The sequence below is a fragment of the Tursiops truncatus genome, chromosome 5, assembly GCF_011762595.2.
Source record: "Tursiops truncatus isolate mTurTru1 chromosome 5, mTurTru1.mat.Y, whole genome shotgun sequence".
In the NCBI taxonomy this organism is placed as follows: Eukaryota; Metazoa; Chordata; class Mammalia; order Artiodactyla; family Delphinidae; genus Tursiops; species Tursiops truncatus.
The window spans coordinates 28,458,915-28,472,028 of record NC_047038.1 but is presented as its reverse complement, the minus strand read 5'-3'; the positions used below and the strand labels follow the sequence as shown (position 1 = coordinate 28,472,028).

The window sequence follows — 13,114 nt, the reverse complement described above, 5'->3', positions numbered from 1 at the left end:
GCACTTATCGTTAGATAAACATCAGCCATTAATGTTACTCAAGAGAAAGAAATGACTAACAAGTACTAAAGATATCACACTGTACTTTGGGAAAAAGAAGTAAATACCATCCCTGCTAAAAAACTAACAGAGCCAAAACCCCTTCCTGAAGTTATCTGATAACTGAAGAGCATCTGTAAAGGACATCAAAAGCAAGAAGCAAATGTTTATAGCAAATTTTGCAAATTCATAAATAGGATTAAATTATTGAATGACAAAATTCACTTAACATATTTAAAACATATTGTTATTTTTACAGACATACCTTAGGAAAATTTCCATATATTAAATCCATATACTTCATGTTAGCTGAATAGTAACACGCATTGAAATATTTTATCATCCCATACATAATTATGTAAATAAATAAAACCATTATTTTCCTTTCTCTGTTATTGTTTTTCATTTCTTTTCATGGTTATTTTTCTTTCTTTTGTTTTTTTTTTTTTTTTTTTTTTTGAAATGAAGGATATTTCAAAGTCATTCAAAAGGTTGTAGTGCTTTTAGGATTAATTGTATAATACAGTGCTGAAATTACAAATTGATTTTAAAGACTCTGCTAAAGTGTCTCTCTGTATTTTAAATTATCACTCAAGCTCTAGGACGAGAGATTGAAAAGGCGATAAAAACAACCTACTTACCCAATAGTTTATTACCTTTAAAAAAATTGCTGGTGTTTGATTTCAGCTGATGTTACATAATATGACTCCCATGAAGATTTATAGTCTTGACATACGAAAAAGGGCTGCTTAAGCTCAATGCAGTGCTGATGTTTTATATCAGTAACTGCTAAACGTATTTATCATCAATACCTATGGTGTGCCAAACAGCTGTACTTGGCCTCCTTGAAATATTCTGAACAGTTTTTATGGACCTATTAGCACTAATAATAATTTTCAACATGAATTGATAAAATAGAAACAGATTTCTGGCCATCATGACCTCTCCAGCAGGAATGGCTCTTCTTATCTGAATGCACCCCCCTTTCCAATTTAATCCCTTAAAACAAAAGTCTAAACGTCAGCATCTATCAGTACTGTTTCTCCACCAGCTGCTAATACTAATATATGTGAGGTGCTCCTTTGAATATAAAAATTTTATCTCCCCACACTGTGTTCTCAGCTCCTGTTACAGAGGGTCCGGCTGGATATTTGCTCACACAGTTACTTATATTCACTCTTTTTGAGACAGGAGAGAGTAGCCAGCATTGAGTTATTACCTAGTTACTGACAATAATGATGATGCCTTAAAACTATTAGTATATAAAAATCACAAAATTACATATACATGATAACATACATGTATTATCTCATTCTCTCAACCATCCTGTGAATGAGACACCATCATGTCTATTTTTGAAGAGAGAAAACTGTTCAGTGGGCCAAAGTTACCTCCCTCAAGTCAAACAACTGAAAAGTGGGAAAGTCGACTCCCACCCTGGCCTTTTGATTGCACATATTTTCACCACATAACACCCAATGTTCAGCCCAAGCTAGATTTATAACATTGACCAAGAGACTCAGAAGGCACATATGAAAAATTTGCAATAGACATTTGAGGGATTCATGCGATTAATAACATTTCAATTGCCTCAACAGGAGTACTAAAATTTCTCGGCAAGTTTGCAAAAGGATGGATTGGAATGGAATTTAGGAGAACTAGAAGGTTTATAAAGGAATCACAAAAGTGTCATGAAATGATATTTCTAGTGTTTTAAACTCAAAACATTTCTCCCCCACTGGACCCAAAAGCTAAAAGAAAGTATATTGAGAATTTGCATTTTGAAGTACACATACACTTACAGATACCTTCATGTCATACAAATATAGCACAGATCCTTTGATGTAAATTAATCTCATAGGCTAGAGCTGTGGCTTCCAGAGGTGATAAGAAAGTTTTACTTTATGTAGGAGAACTGATTTTCTCTCCAAACATATCACACCACTTCCCCAATACAAAGAGTGCCCAAGTTATGTTGTACTCACTCTTACTTACTTTTCATTACATCCCTTGAAAAGTCCCAGGAGTATGTAAGGAGCAAATATCTTATTTAGAAAAAACATACCATAAGCAGAAGTAGTTATTGTCTCTCAGTAAATGTGGAGGGTTTTCTCACTTTTTCACGTTCTTCACTTTACGTATTTTGCATTAATTTTTATTGTATCTCAGAGAGGAAAGAGCATTATGATGGTAAAACAGCAAAAGCCACATAAAGTATTGCAAACTTAAAGATACATAATATTAAAAATAAGGGAAAGTTAATTCACAAAAATGCCTTTTCATTTCTTTTAGTACTTTCCACTAAACGTAGAAAGATCAGTGAACAGATCTGCAAGTAATACCGGAAAATAGAAGAATGTGTGGCTGGATCTGCTTCAGTAAAATCTTTGATGATAACTAAACATCAATCCATGTAACTAAGCAGACTGACAGCCTGGAGTTTGTAAATAGAAGATAAAACTCAAAAACATGTCTCTGAGTTGGAATCTTATTCAGGAAGAATCAGTGCAGCATAAAGATTTAAAAGATTAGATGTAAGAACAATCTCTTTTTCTTATAAGAGACGAATCCAGCAATTTCAAGAATGTGCTGGACTTGAAAAGTATTAATGTGCTGAAGTTACCAAAGCTGAGGCTTGGTCAGACAGATATAAAAGTTTGTTATAAAAGTTTGGCTTTTTCTGGTGAAGGAAGCATATTTGCATATATATGTATAGGTAAATATAAACATGTGATATATATATACACATGTATATACCATATATGAATATTAAGAGATAACAGCGCTTGCTTCAAATTAAAGAATCCGCATTGGCTGCATATTTCATATAAAATTATTTTAGAATAATGTACGCTATTCTGATATTTATATATATATACACATTTATACATGTGTTCTGATATATATATATATATATATACACACACACATATACATATATATATATATACGTATATATGGAGAGAGAGAGAGAACGACGTATTTACCATAATCTCTTATGTAAACTTGGGTGCTTTTGTATATGACATCTCTTTGTGACACCTACATTTTATCACTCAGCATTCTCAGAAAAAAATGAATGTCATTTGGAGGTTCTTTCTTAACTCTCCTTTTTCCTATGCTGAAATGGTTTATCATATCGCTATGAATTTGGTTTTTCGCCTCCATCTTAGTTATGTAACCTATCTCTCTAGGAAAAATATTTTTCACAATGGTGGCTAACCTATTAAAATTGTGAGAATGAATATATTTTAAGAATATTCACCATACAATGACTAAATTTGGGGGAAGGGGGAAAATTTGGCTAACAGAGTTAAGATGCCTATTGAGCTATCTCTTCTGAATTTTCTTGTGTCTTAAACCCTTTTGGTTTTACATGGGCATCAGATTAGCCACTGTAAAGTGTGATTTCATTTATAGTCATATCACAGAATAAGATTACTTTCATTGACTATGAGATTAGAGCCTTCCCCATAAATGTGTATTTTATAGCTACTGTTAGGTGTAAGCAATCATAGCTTAAAACTGGAAGCAAACACATAAAAATCATACAGTTGATTCAGGCTAGAGGCTCTTAGGTAAGTCACTCTTCATTTGCCCGAGTCACGATAAGTAGTGTTAACACTCTTGTTATTCATCAATAAAACAAGAAGGATGAAAGGAATGGGAGGGCACTGAGTGTGATAAATGCTAAATAAAATGTTTGGAAAAAGTGAAGGTAGCAGTCAGGTAGAGATTAAAATACAACATATCTTTGGGTCACTCAGTTAAAAGGCTGAGTACATTCATCAGGGAATTCTATCATGTTTGGCAAACATGTTAATTATAGACATAAGGGAATCCTGACACAGGTAATATAAACACCCAGCCTTTATCATATATCATCACCAAGTATTATAAACTATGCCAAGGAAAACCATGTTTCTTTTTCAGCATAAAAAATGTGTGAAATTTGGGGTCATGGTACCAGCCCGAAGGGAGGAATTTTTAACCTTGTTGTACTCTTGTCAAGCACAGTTTGCAATAAATATTGAGATGAAAAGTTCAATCAAGAAAATATATTTTTATTCATATGCTGAACTACCTAAGAAAAGTAATACAGCTGGTATCTCCAATAAACAAAGAAGCAGGACACTGTCAAAAATGCAATATTATTTCTTTTAGAATTTAGCTAACAAAATATGCAACATTGTTTTAGACAAAGGAAAATATGAATATAGTGGGTGCATATATGGACTTGCAACATATAACACATTCTACTTAGTGAACACTAATATAATATGATGGTTTCAATACTATATAGTCACCAACAGAAATCTATACTACATGCAGGCCACCCACCAACATTTTTGCCTGCCCGTTTCAAAATAATCCAACCTCAGTAGAAGTGAAAAGAGAATAGAAAAAAAAAAAAGTAACCACAGGGTTCCTTTCTGGTACACTTTATAAGGTGAGCAGGAGGACGCTACTAAAACTTTAAGTAAGTTAAAGCCACATAGCATGACCATTAACTATTAGAAAGTATTAACAAGCAACAAATCATCCCAATACATTGCAAAGTGTGGGTGTCGTGTAGACCATGATAAAACAAACAAGAACTCACACATAAATAAGACCCATAAAGAATGGTCAACAGGCTGACAAATTACATACGAAATTTGGATTTAAATATAACCTCAGCCATAAGTCTGATTTTACACTTCTATCCAACAATGGAGAGTCGAGCATTTCAACTTTAGATACAAAAGCTACATCTTTAAAATGGCAGCACTGCATAGAGGCAGGTTTGCTGGAAAGCTATTAAAACTTGAGTGTCCTTCACTTTACCAGCCCCTTCCAAGATGCTGAAGGTTATGTGGTTTTGCAAAATATTCTAAAGTTAAACATTTTGGCTGAACTTTGTTAAGAAATATGTTTTCTTCTACTCCAACTTTCCATTTCCATCCCCTCGTTTTGGGTGACAATAGAATAGCCAAGGGCATTTTTGAAATTCAGCTAAAGGAAAATTATTTAGAGAAACATTAGTTTAGACTTACTGGAGTGTAGTTTAGGGATTTGCAGCAATTTCTGTGTAGAGTTAAGTTGCTGCTACCACAGAATGGCTCCCACAGTCCTACCAAACACTGACAGAGCCAAAGGCAATACCATGATATGAACACCTCTTTGAAGGCTTAGGACTGGAAGTATATGGATAGCAGAAGAGGAAAAAAAGAAGAGAGAGAGGGAGGGAGGAAAGGAGGGAGGGAGGGAGGAAGGAAGGGAGGAATAGAGCCAGAAACTAACCTTTGGATAGTTTTCCAATCACCAAACATGCAAAGTTATAAGTGAAGGATTTACTTCTCATCAATGCCTAGACAAAATATAAGTTCTCTCCTATCAAGAAAGAAATACACTCCATAATGCAGCATATAAACCGTAAGTGCACCAAACACTTTATTCCTTTAAGGAAATTATAATACATTAGAATTTTATCAGAAATTCTGTTTGTAGAACATAAGCCCAGCAGTATTCCTTCAGCTTCTATGTTTGTGAGTCAAATCACCTGCTTTCTGCATGCCAACATACTGGATCATGTTTAAGTACGTCTGACTCATGGTGGCCCGATGAAGTCCGAAGGTTCCAGATGAAAAGCTATACAAAATTGCTCCAGATGCATCTTGAACACTTGTATACAAAATTGCTGTATCTGTATACAAGTGTTCAGTGACAAAATTCCTTACATGTTCATTGATCTAGCAATGAATATAGTATCAGAGTTTTGAGCTATGGTATTACATAGCTCAAGATTCCTGATTTGGACACAAATGAAGGTAACTCTTAATCATCCTTAAATTTATTTACGAAAACAACTAAGAAAATTCTGATTAAAACTTCATAGAATATGAAGCAAAATGATAAAATGAGCAAGAAAAGCAACAGAATTTATTTTGAAACCTTATAGCCGATGCATGAAAGTTGATAGTTTATTTGAAAATAAACCTAAAATTTTACTTGACATCAATTTACATTACTTGTGAGGCTGAAACTTTTCAGATCCATCAATTAAAAAAAAAAAACAACCCAGTAATTTCCATCAACTATTTTAGAAGACAGACTGAATTATTGCTCTACATAAAGAAATTACAAAATCACTGTCATATGAAGAGGCTATTAAAAGATTATGCAGGGGCTTCCCTGGTGGTGCAGTGGTTGAGAGTCCGCCTGCTGATGCGGGGGACACGGGTTCGTGCTCTGGTCTGGGAGGATCCCACATGCTGCGGAGCGGCTGGGCCCATGAGCCATGGCCGCTGGACCTGCGCGTCTGGAGCCTGTGCTCCGCAACGGGAGAGGCTGCGGCAGTGAGAGGCCCGCATATGGCAAAAAAAAAAAAAAAAAAAAAAAAAAAAAAATTATGCAGGGTATTCCCTACAAAAAAAATTTCAGGATAGAAAGTATTATAGACATTGGTCAGGCAGTTAATTAATAAAAATATTACATTTTTATATGGATTTTGAAGTGTTACATTTGTTAGCTTTTAAAAAATTTTTACTTCTTGTTATATCTATCCTTATTCTAAATAGTTACTTCTGAATCTAATTTTGGTTTTAATGCTGTGTTATTTTTCATAAGGAAGGCTCCTAAAATTTTATAATTTAGGTTTCACGTGTCATAAAAATTAGATTCACACCCACAGGCCCCTGGCTTTGACAGTATAAGAGCTGGGTTCAATTTTCAATTCAGCAATTTCCAGGAGAGGTGATATTAAGCTATTACTTAGGATAATAAGAATACCTCTGTCACAGATTGTTATAAAAATTAAGTGAAATACACATATTGTAGTGTAATGTAATGTGTCAAACTCTATAATGGAAAGATGTTACTTTTACTATCATGCAGTTGAATTCTCTTTTAAAATGATTGTTTCTGTTTTCATGGGACATGAAATGGCATCTATAGTAAGGGACAATCAAGAAAAATTGACCTAAACCACATGATTTAACTTAAGTATATGGAAGACTTTCCCAACAGTGGAAAATTTTAAATGTAGCCATGAGCTACTATGGGAAATGATCAGGCTATCATATAATCCCTTGAAATTAAATCTTTCTGAAGGGTCAATGTAAATGGTTCAAATTCCTCATGAAATAGTTTGAAATTTCACTGAAAAAGGGTAGTGACTTATTTTAAGGACATTCATGTATTTTTTCTTACTAAAAAAGTAATACAAGGCCTTTTTGGGAAATTATAAAATAATAAAAGACAAGATCACTATCATCTACAAGCTGGTGATTTTAACTTCTCTAATGAGAAAACATATATACATTAATAACTCTTGAAATGTAAGTTAAAAATCAACTCTTGGGGCTTCCCTGGTGGTTCAGTGGTTAAGAATCCGCCTGCCAATGCAGGGGACACGGGATCAAGCCCTGATCCGGGAAGATCCCACATGCCGCGGAGCAACTAAGCCCACGTTCTGCAACTACTGAATCCCGCACCCCTAGAGCCCACGTACCACAAACTACTGAAGTTTACGTGCCTAGAGCCCATGCTCCGCAACAAGCCAAGCCACTGCAATGAGAAGCCTGTGCACCACAACAAAGAGTGGCCCCTGCTCGCAGCAACTAGAGAAAGCCTGTGCGCAGCAACGAAGACCCAACGCAGCCAAAAATTAATTAATTAATTAAAAAAATCAACTCATGATCTCACCAACAAAATACCAGTCGTACATACTTCCTCATTATAGTCAGTACCCCCTCTGGTATCTGTATCTCAATTCCTCATGTGTCATCCACCTCATGTCTCATTATTGCCCAATTCTATTCCTTTATTCTATTCTCTTCATCTGCTTTCCATCACCAACATATTTTAATTTTTGCTTTTAGGTCATTTGTTTTGAAACTCTCACCTTGTGTGTGTTTCCTAAATGTGGAAGATCTAATAAACGAAAATACAATTTTATATTTATATCTGTTGTCACATAACTTGGTCATTGTTTTATACCATCTTATGTATGATATTCATTTTCCAACTAGCCTGTAACATTATTTCAGATAGTGTATAAAACAGTATTAGATTTAACTACAACACTGAAATCGAAATTCACAATGGCCCTAACAAGAAGCTTGTTTTGCACACATATGAATTCTGGGGGGTGAGGGGACTGGAATAATGACTCTACTCCCACAAAGTCCTCAGGGACCCAGCTCCTAAAGCTGCTACATTACCCAGCGCCAGGGGCACTATGCATAAAGGCTACATGGTGAATTGTTGCCCAATGGAGTTGTGCTACAATGCAACTCTTTGGGGTTTCTCCAGCCACTGCTCTAACATTCTTAGGGGTGGCCTCATGCTTCTGGTCCAAGATGGCCTATACCCATGCTTCTGGCAGCAAAATGAGAGAAAAGAAAAGGAGGACAAAGACTATATTCATCTCTTAAAAAATTTTCCCCAGAAGCTGCCACAGAACTTGTCTTTCAGCCCAATGGCTAGAGTATATGACTTCCACATGCCCACAGCCATCTGGAAGGGGAGCTGGGAATTGCATTCTGTGTGTGGCAAGCTCTGGGTAACTACAGGGGGAGAGAAATGGGAGCAAATAAGAAAATGAAAATGAAATGAAGTTGCCATTATGAGGATGAAAACAAAGGAAAAGAGATTTCAGAACTGGGAGTGTTTTGCCCTATTTTTCTTAGACTATACATGAATACATAGGCTTATTGGAAATTTAAACTTTTGTGTGAAATACACAAGTGCACAATAAACAGAAAACATAAATTTGTTTTCTTCTGAAGCAATACAGAAATATAAGACATTCCTAATTTTTCAGTAATATAAAGGTGTTTTTACAAAGTAGAAGATATAATACTGAGAGAGAATGCACATTTTTTTTTTTTTTTAGTTTCCAATTCGTCAATTATATTGTATTATGGCCTAAGTGCTTAACACATACCAGGTACTACCTGCAAATCAAGGACTTCTAAATGTATTGTGATTAAAAATGTGTATTTCTTCAGTGTATCAACTATGCAAACTTTTCTTGGAAGATGGCAGTGGGAAGAGAAAAAGGGCAGTAAAGGGTGAAAGGATGAGACCTCATGAATAGTTTTCATTGAAAGAGAGGCTTCTGAAAAGTGCTGGAGTGTCACAGACTTTACATCTTACAGCTGGTGTGCAAAACACTCTCTTCATTTTCTTCACTAGAACTGGCATAAACACTACTGTACTGAAATGACATACCCAAGAGGACACTAAACAAGATGTGTCCAGAGATGTTCTGAAGCTAACCTTCAAAACTAGAGTATAAAATGGTGTATGCAAGTTTAAATATTTCAAGGGAAAAAGGAAGGAAAGAATATGAATATAATTTTCTTTGACTTTGAGGAATAAAGCATTCTTTTCTTTCCACTCTGCTTCTCTCTTCGATTCTCTGAGAAAGGGGTTAAATCTAAAACTAGAGTTGGAAAGGAATCTCAGCGACGTTTTACCAGCAAGTGGCCCCACGTGCACCTGTGAGACACCTTTCCTGGGGCTGCAGACGCAAGAGGGATGTGTTCATTGCAGCTTAGAACAGATGGAACCAGTACAAGCAAAAAGTAATTTCTTATATAAAGTCAATGAATCTAAACCTGTCTGATGTTGCCCAAGGATAATTTGAAATAGACTCAGATAGTTCCAAACCACAGTATTTGGGCTTTAGCATGATCTTGTCTGGTAACGATTTAAATTTGATAACAGGCCAGATTTCCAATTTTTTTATCCCCTCTTTCCCCAAATTGATGTAGAGAGCTATGAATTTATCATGCACCAAAATCATTTAATATTTGTGTCCTACCATTTTACAGATAGATCATATTTTCAAGAAAAAGAAAAACTAATTTCATGTTCATATTTTCCATTTGTTGAACCCATAACAAATATTTAACTTTCTGATGGTTAACTTTCTACAAGCTTGTTTCAGTTAGCAGAAAGAAATGTGACTCTATCCGTGGCTCACAAAAGCCCCATGTGTGGTACAACACAATTTTGAGAAGAGACAGATGGAAAGAGTTTATTCTCAGTGTGAAAAGCTATAATTTATTCCTTGGTAAATAAATAAATTAAAGACCATTCACATTTGAATTTGCCCAGAAACAAATGTGAAGGGCATTCTCTAGTATACGATGGTAGTTTGAGCATTCTTTTATATAAACAAGGTTTGAGCCACCATTGGCATTGGAATTTGGTGAATAATAAACAGTGGAGGGGCCTGATTCCTACTACTAGCCATTGGGAGCCTGCAACAAACTAGTAAATGTGTTCTACAGCCATGTGCCTGGCTCTGGTAAAATAGTTAATATGACATTCACATTGACAGAAATAGAGGATGACAGGCATTTTACTCTCAATGTCATTATGCTATGTGAAAAGAGATCATGGGATTGGTGAATATAAGACTTCCCAACTTTATTATGACGAATTTTATTTCTCCAATATTTTAATCAAATTTTCGCGTGACATGGTTTCACATCTCCCCAACGTCCTAGTCATTTCTGAATAAATGACGGTCTATATATCCCTCAAAGTATAATACCCCAATTGAGCATCATGAGTTGAGCATGCTCTGACCACTGCAGAATAGTGGGTCTAATACCAGACTTTATCTAGATTTTATTTTTTTATCAACACAGATATCATGGTAACTATTTGTAGAAAACTAAAGCAATAATAACAACAACAATAAAAAATGAAAGGGAGAAAAACACACAACCACTTGAACTCACCAGACCACCTGAGATAGGAATGATGTCTGGTGTTCTACTACTTCCCCAACACCTATATTCTGACTATGAGATAGTGCTCAATAAGTGTTTGCTGATTGAATTATACTGTAGGATAATGGATTTGGACCAAACTCATTACCAGAACTATCCAGATAAAATCAGAATTAGTGGTGATCTGTGGAGAAACAGGCTTTCCAAGACAGTGGAAAGGTGAAGGCTGAGAAATTATTCGAAACACCAGATATGTATACCTTCTCAAGTAAGCATATGGTTGTGCTAACACTGAGTGTGGTGGAAGAGCCCGGAAAATCCAGTGATTGTAAACATTCCCTGAAATAGACACACCTGGTTTTCTAACGTAGGCTCTCCAAATGGTCAGTATAAAGGGATGAAAAGTCAGCGCTTCAGATCTGGCAGTTGTAACTCATGGTCATTACTTCTGTGAATCAAGAGAAGCTCAGGTGAGCTTTGTCCTATGAATTCCTGCTCTGTGTGAACTTATTACTTCCTATAAGAATTTACATCTTATCTAATTGTTTGGAACTTCATTTACCTTTATACTTTGTGTGTGTGTGTTAGGGAGGGTTTCTTCCTAATCACCTAGAACTCACCAGAATTCAAGCAGCTATAAATTTTAAAACCAACCATATTAATAGGCATCAACATTCCCTATAAATAAGTATATAATATTTTGCCTCCAAAAACATTAAATGAGATGGAAAAAAAGCTTAAATGTAAGTAATGAAAAATAAAATGTAATTATATGAGGCAAGAATAAGGAAATCAGGATTTGTAGTTGTGCTGACAGAATGCCATATGAGACCAAAAGGTCTTTTGGTATATATATATATATGGACAAAATTCTAACAATTATCAATACCTACAGGTAACTGATAGATGATAGCTAGCTAGCTAGGTAGACAGATATACAGGCAGACACACATGCATTCCAAACTGCGAAAGGTTAAGTACACAGGATTTCAATATAACATATACAAGTAGACGCTGGGGTTTTCATGAACAAGTAAGGATGAGAGCCAACACTACAGATCTTGTACAAGGTAAGAAGCAGGAACAAAGAAACCCAAGTTTATCCACAAATCCAGGAACCAGAAAGGAGTTGTCTCTTCCATGAAAAGATAACCAGAGTTAGTGAACTAGAAAAAAAATTTTGCACCTTGGCCTGGAAATACAACACAGATATAGGCCACATACTCTGGGTCATGAGTTGATAAAGAATACCTACCTTGTACAAAAAGTGTGAAACATGAATTCGCACTTACTCATAAGGCAGAGAAACCTGTGTCAAGAAACAAACAAAAGAATTGGTCAATTAAACCTGTAGGGATATGACAGAAATAAACACTATATAGACATAGGCTGTTTAAATTTCAAAATCATATGTATGGAGTGGAGGTAACCAATTCACAAAAAGAAATGAAAACAACGATCAATAAAAATCCAGGAAAAATATAGCGTAAGATGATAGGATTATAATCAAATATATTAGCAATTATAATCAATAAAAATCAATTAAACACATTCATTGAAGTAGAGATTCTGAGATTTGATTATCTGCAATATCACTAAATTTACTAAAGACAAGTTTAAAACATAATGACAAAGAAATATTCACTTAAATAGTGAGGGGAAAAAACAGGCAAATATTTATCAAAATAATGCTTGATAAAGCTATTAATAAAACACAAAAATGATTAATAGGGAGAAAAGGTGACATTATTCACTGATAAAAGAAACAATGGCCTATGACGATGTAACAATCATAAGTATGAATGTTTCTAAAAATATAGCCTCATACTCTTCAAGGCAAAAATAAAACAGAGAAATTGAAAAATCCATAATACCTTAGGAGATTTTCATATTCTCAGCTCAGAAACTGATAGATCAAACACCTAGAATATTAGCAAGAATGTAGATTTGAACAGCACAATCAACAACCTTGATCTAATATAGAAATATGCACGCAACAGATACAGAATATGTTACTTTTTATTGATGTATAGTTAATTTACAATATTATATAGTTTGAGGCATACAACATAGTGATTCAATATTTTTACAGATTACCATATGAAGTTATTATAATATTACTGACTATATTCCATGTACTGTGCATTACCTCCCTGTCACTTATTTATTTTATAACTGGTACTTTGTACCTCTTAATCCTATTCAACATTTTGACCATCCTCCTAACTTCTACTCTCTGGCAACCACTAGTTTTTCCTCTGTACCTGTGAGTCTGTTTCTGTTTTATTTCTTCATTTGTTTTATTTTTTAGATTCCAGATATAAGTGAAAACACACACTATTTGT

General features: G+C 34.8%; 1 protein-coding gene across 1 annotated transcript in view; it reads right to left on the bottom strand.

Annotated features, from left to right (window-relative positions):
* LOC109548747 (uncharacterized) overlaps positions 1–13,114 on the bottom strand; it is a 680,792-nt gene that overhangs the window by 164,615 nt on the left and 503,063 nt on the right. The window contains exon 15 of the mRNA XM_073804971.1: positions 12,025–12,078. The gene's annotated coding sequence lies outside the window, so the exon portion shown is untranslated. The remainder of the gene's footprint in view (positions 1–12,024; positions 12,079–13,114) is intronic.